The sequence below is a fragment of the Piliocolobus tephrosceles genome, chromosome 3, assembly GCF_002776525.5.
Source record: "Piliocolobus tephrosceles isolate RC106 chromosome 3, ASM277652v3, whole genome shotgun sequence".
Taxonomy (NCBI): Eukaryota; Metazoa; Chordata; class Mammalia; order Primates; family Cercopithecidae; genus Piliocolobus; species Piliocolobus tephrosceles.
In genome coordinates this window covers 119,073,555-119,079,708 of record NC_045436.1, presented here as the reverse complement: position 1 = coordinate 119,079,708, position 6,154 = coordinate 119,073,555, and the positions used below count along the sequence as shown (strand labels likewise).

The 6,154-nt window shown below is 46.6% G+C and overlaps 1 pseudogene; it reads right to left on the bottom strand.

Annotated features, from left to right (window-relative positions):
* Positions 1–855: 855 nt before the first annotated feature.
* LOC111524911 lies at positions 856–3,594 on the bottom strand (annotated as a pseudogene).
* Positions 3,595–6,154: the final 2,560 nt, after the last annotated feature.

The window sequence follows — 6,154 nt, the reverse complement described above, 5'->3', positions numbered from 1 at the left end:
TTTGCTGTGATGAGTACACCTAAAATCTACTCTTTTTAGCAATTTGAGAAAATAATATATTGTTAATGACTATAATCACCATGTTGTACAATGGCTCTCTTGAACGTATTCCTTCTCTCTGACATTTTGTACCCTTTGACCAATATTTACCCAACCTTCCCCCTTGGCCCGTGGTATTTTGTCAAGCTGGTATAGCATATCAAATAATGAGACTTATGGTCACCAACTGATTACTTTAACTTTGTTTTTTAAAACAGAAGCAGATATAAATTTTTCTAAATACAGAAAATTATTTTAAAAAATTAATCCCTCAGGCCAGGCATGGTGGCTCATGCCTGTAATCCCAGCACTTTGGGAGGCCAAGCTGGGCGGATCACTTGAAGTCAGGAGTTCAAGACCAGCCTGGCCAACAAGGTGAAATGCCGTCTCTACCAAAAATATAAAAAATTAGCCAGGTGTGGTGGCTCCTACCTGTAATCCCAGCTACTTGGGAGGCTGAGGCTGGAGAATCAAGTGAGAACCACTTGAACCCGGGAGGCAGAGGTTGCAGTGAACTGAGATCATGCTAGTGTACTCCAGCCTGGGTGACAGAGCAAGATTCCGTCTAAAAAAAAAAAAGTGGTCACTCAAATCCTACCACTCATGTATTCCTACCATTAACATTTTGATGAATATTTTCCATTAACTTTTTTCTGTGCATATTATATGTACGTTTTCACAAAGTTGGGTTTATACCGCAGTAGTATATACTGCCATATATACTACTATCTATATATCCTACTATTCACATTTTGTAACAAAAATGTCTTTTTTATTCTAATGTGGACAGGGATTTTCCTCCTGGACCATCTGTGGCTATTTCTCGGCTGAGCTCAACCTTTTGGATTTGATGAAGGCCATGCCGTGTGTCCACATGTGAGTATTTAAGGCAGCTTCAGTTGCAAAAATTTTTACTCACACTTTGCACTTTCTGTCTGACATGGCACCATCAGGGGATTCATTCTCATGGCTGGGTTTGTTCTCTTGTTCCTTATCTTACCCGGCCCCATTTTGCTTGGATGCTGGTTGAAGTTCCTTTAACTTGTGTAGAATGAAGAGGTGCCTGGACAGAGAGACGTGAGACGTGTAGCAGAGGCCACACTCCCGGCACTGGTAGGAAGAACCATCCTATTTGTGCTGACAGATGTGTTCGTGGAACTGCAGCAGGTTTTCGGTGGTGATGCCACACAGGGCACACTTGTGAACCTTAAAAACATGGATTTTCAGCTTTTTCAGGAGTTGAGTGGTTGCTCCTCAGGGAGACCTAAACTCCAGAACTGGTTCTTCCAACTTCCACTTGGGACTGGGGACCTTGGTGTCTTCTTTTATTTCTGTTTCCTCCTCATTGGTGGCATCCGTCATTTCTTTCAGGTCAGGGTCCTTGATGCCGTGCGTCAGCTGGACATGCTTCTCCAGCATCAACCATTTGGTGTGGAGTATGGGCAGTGTGAGCAGGCACACGCTTTCCTGATGCCTTTGTGCTTGATCCGGTTGTGCAGGCACAGGCTGTGAGACGAGTTGAAAGACTTGTCACACTGGCGGCGGGGGTGTTTCTTCATTTGCTTCCCGTGCTCCTTCCTCATGTGGGATATGTACACATCTCTCTGCACGAACAGGTGGTCACACTCGCCACACATCCACCCAGGACTGGCCGCTTTCTTAGTTTCCATTTTTTCACAGGAGATGGAGATTTTTTCTCCAATTTCTCTTTCCCATTCATGGATTTGGTGTCTTCTTTGTTCTGCTTTGCTGAATTTTGAGTTACAGGCTTAATGCTCAAAGGCAAGTTTATATCCAAGTTTGGAGGCCCTTCAACAATTTTCAATGTTCCATGCATAGACTTGATATGGTCCATCATAAGTTGCTTCTGTGCATATAAAACAGAACAGTCTGGACACTTGAAAACAGATACCTTCTGTTTTTTGATGTGTTGGTCAAAGTGGCGATACAGCAAGGTTTGCAGGGTGAATGCAGTGTCGCACGTGGAACACTTACGTATTATTTTTGGTTCTCCTATCCTGATGTCGGGATGCTGTGTATAGGTGTGGGAATGCATGTTTGGGGCAGAATGAAATGCCATTGGACAAATAGGACACTTGTAGAAGATTTCACAATGAGAACCTTGAATGTGAGACTTCAGAACAGCCACATCAGAGTACACAACACTGCAATGCACAATCAAAAACCAACTCTCCTCTTGTAGTTCAGACAGTTCCTGGTGACGTGGGTCTGGAAGTGCACCGACCTGCAGATGGCCCCACACTCAGGGCAGGTGTAGGGAGATTTGTGCTGATGGATTCTCTGGTGTGATGCATAACTGCACCGGTTAGGAAGCAGCATCTGGCAGATAGTGAGTCTTTTGTCCACTCGTATCTGCAGCCTGCTGGAAATGTGTAGCTAGTGACATCTTGTCCTGGAAGACTTCATTACACTCCAAACCTTTTAGGCTGTATCTACACAGTTTGGAGGGGTCTTCATCTTGGGGCATGGCTGGGGTGATGAGAGTGCTTGAAGGAACTGATAAGACTGTTCCAGTTATGCCAGACTGAATTTTTGTGACAGTGTGTGTGCCAGCTCCCACAAGGCTCTGAAGAGTGGAAGTGGAAGTGGAAGAATTACTTGACAGAGAAATTCATTTGATCTGCTGGGACTAGCTTCAAAATTAAGTGGGAGCATTGCATTACCACCCCTTTCTCCTTATGCCCATGGGCATGGGAAAGGAGGCTACATTTGTTGTAAAAACAAAGAAAAAGAGGTTCTTTGTACAAAGGTTGCATGTTACTTCAATGCACACACTTCATCTGTCTCAGTGCTGGGGTCAGACTCTTTTCAAGTGCGAAGGAGTCCCCATACTCCAAGTACTTGTACCCATGCATTGGTAATGTGATCCCTGCATTGGCAGAAGGATTGAGGTTTGGGATGTAAACGGGGACTAGATTGACACTGCTTAGCACCTTGTTGAAAGCTTCCACCACAGAACTCTGCAAGGATAATACCACCTGGACTCAAGACACCTTTTTGGTTGTGAGGCTGCTGCATTGATTATTACCTGCCTTATTTGTTGCTGAGGTTTGGTTAGCACTTGGCAAAGTTCAGAGTGGCCTGGGCACCCTAAGGCAGAAGGTTAAGGTTGGCAAGGTGCACTGTCTTTGGCACGAGTTTAGCATCATCCAGGCTGGATGCTGGCATGACAGTTTGCTGCTGGATGGCGTTGGCAGCTTTAGTGATGGTGCTGCTGGCACTCTGAACAGAGGCAGCAGATATGACCATGGCTTTCACCCTGGTGTTGTTAGCGAGCTTCAAATCAATGACTTGGGATCCTGCCATCTTCACAACAGACACTGGGAGGAAAGCAGTAGCCACAGGCTTGATTGTGACCTGTTTGGGGGTGAACTCTGCAGGGGAAACTGCACTGGTCATGACCGCAGACTGGAGAGGCACCCTGGGGGTAAAGGAAAGGATGGCGGCTGATGCTGGAGACAACAGAGGGGATGTCACAGAGGCCATCACGCTACTATTCACACATTTTGTTATGTCATTATTCTGCTTAAACATAATTTTAATGACTAAATTGCATCTTGTTTATTGATGAACCATAATTATGCACCAATTCCCTAACATTCTTAAAGAAATTTTGGAGGTAGCTGGCAAGATGGCCGAATAGGAACAGCTCCAGTCTGCAGCTCCCAGCCAGATCAATGCAGAAGGCAAGTGATTTCTGCATTTCCAACTGAGATACCCTGCTCATCTCATTGGGACTCGTTAGACAGTGGATACAGCCCACAGAGGGCAAGACAAAACAGGGTGGGGCATCGCCTCACCCGGGAAGCACAAGGGCTTGGGGAACTCCCTCCCCTAGCCAAGGGAAGCCATGAGGAGCTGTGCTGTGAGGGATGGTGCAACCTGTCCCAGATACTGCGCTTTTCCCATGATTTTCACAACCCGCAGACCAGGAGACTCCCTCGAGTGCTTATATCACCAGGGCCCTAGGTTTCAAGCACAAAACTGGGAGGCCGTTTGGGCAGACACCAAGCTAGCTGCAGGAGATTTTTTTTCCATACCCCAGTGACACCTGGAACACCAGGAAGACCAGAACCGTTCACTCCCCTGGAAAGGGGGTTGAAGCTAGGGAGCTAAGTGTTCTAGCTAAGTAGATCCCACTCCCATGGAGCCCAGCAAGCTAAGATCCACTGGCTTGAAATTCTCACTGCCAGCAGAGCAGTCTGAAGTTGACCTGGGACACTCGTGCTTGGTGGGGGGAGGGGCGTCTGTCATTGCTGAGGCTTAAGCAGGCAGTTTTTCCCTCACAGTATAAACAAAGCTGCTGGGAAGTTCAAACTTAGCTCAGCAAAGCTACTGTAGCCAGACTACCTCTCTAGATTCCTCCTCTCTGGACAGTATTGGGGGAACCCACCCCCAATATCTCAACTTAGGTTCTTTCTATTTTTCATAAGTGTCGGCCAGCTAAGAAATAGAGACAGTACAAAGAGAGAAATTTTACAGCTGGACCACCGGGGGTGACATCACATATTGGTAGGACCATGATGCCCATCTGAGTCTCAGACCAGCAAGTTTTTATTAAGGGTTTCAAAAGGGGAGGAGGTATAAGAACAAGGAGTAGTTACAAAGATCACATGCTTCAAAGGGCAAAAAGCAGAACTAGCCCAGCGCAGTGGCTCAAGCCTGTAATCCCAGCAATTAAGGAGGCCGAGACGGGCGGATCACGAGGTCAGGAGATCGAGACCATCCTGGCTAACACGGTTAAACCCCGTCTCTACTAAAAAATACAAAAAACTAGCCGGGCAAGGTGGCGGGCGCCTATAGTCCCAGCTACTCGGGAGGCTGAGGCAGGAGAATGGCATGAACCCTGAACGCAGAGCTTGCAGTGAGCTGAGATCCGGCCACTGCACGCCAGCCTGGGTGACAGAGCGAGACTCCGTCCTCAAAAAAAAAAAAAGCAGAACTACTAATAAGGGTCTAACAAAGATCACATGCTTCCAAGGGAACAGGTCAAAGGGAAAAACCAGAACTACTGATAAGTGTCTATGTTCAGTGGTGCACGTATTGTCTTGATAAACATCTTAAACAACAGAAAACAGGGTTCGAGAACAGAGAACCGGTCTGACCACAAACTTACCAGGACTGAGTTTTCCCAACCCTAGTAAGCCTGAGGGTACTCCAGGAGACCAGGGCATATCTCAGTCCTTATCTCAACTGCACAAGACAGACATTCCCAGAGCAGCTGTTTATAGACCACCACCCAGGAATGCATTCCTTTCCCAGGGTATTAATATTAATATTCCTTGCTAGGAAAAGAATTTAGCGATATCTCTTCCACTTACATGTCCATTTATAGGCTCTCTGCGAGAAGAAAAATGTGGCTCTTTTTGCCTGACCCTGCAGACAGTCAGACCTTATGGTAGTCTTCCCTTGTTCCCTAAAAATTGCTGTTATTCTGTTCTTTTTTAAGGTGTACTGATTTCATATTGTTCAAACACACATTTTACAATCAATCTGTACAGTTAACATAATTATCACAGTGGTCCTGAGGTGACGTACATCCTCAGCTTACAAAGATAACAGGATTAAGACATTAAAGACAGGCATAAGAAATTACAAAAGTATGATTTGGGAACTGATAAATGTCCATGAAATCTTCACAATTTTCCTCTGCCATGGCTCCAACCAGTCCCTCCATTTGGGGTCCTTGACTTCCCCCAACAGGGCAGAGCATCTGAAAGAAAGGCAGCAGCCCCAGTCAGGGGCTTATAGATAAAACTCCCATCTCCCTGGGACACAGCACCTGGGGGAAGAGGCGGCTGTGGGAATAGCTTCAGCAGACTAAAACGTTCCCCTGCCTCCTGGCTCTGAAGGAGCAGTGGATCTCCCAGCAAAGCAATCAAGCTCTGCTAAGGGACAAACTGCCTCCTCAAGTGGGTCCCTGACCCCCATGCCCCCTGACTGGGAAACACCTCACAGCAAGGGTGCCCCTCTTGTGTGAGGTGCCCCTCAGACACCTCATACAGGAGAGCTCTGGTTGGCATCTGGCAAGTGCCCCTCTGGGATAAAGCTTCCAGAGGAAAGAACAGGCAGCAATCCTTGCTTTTTTGCAGAC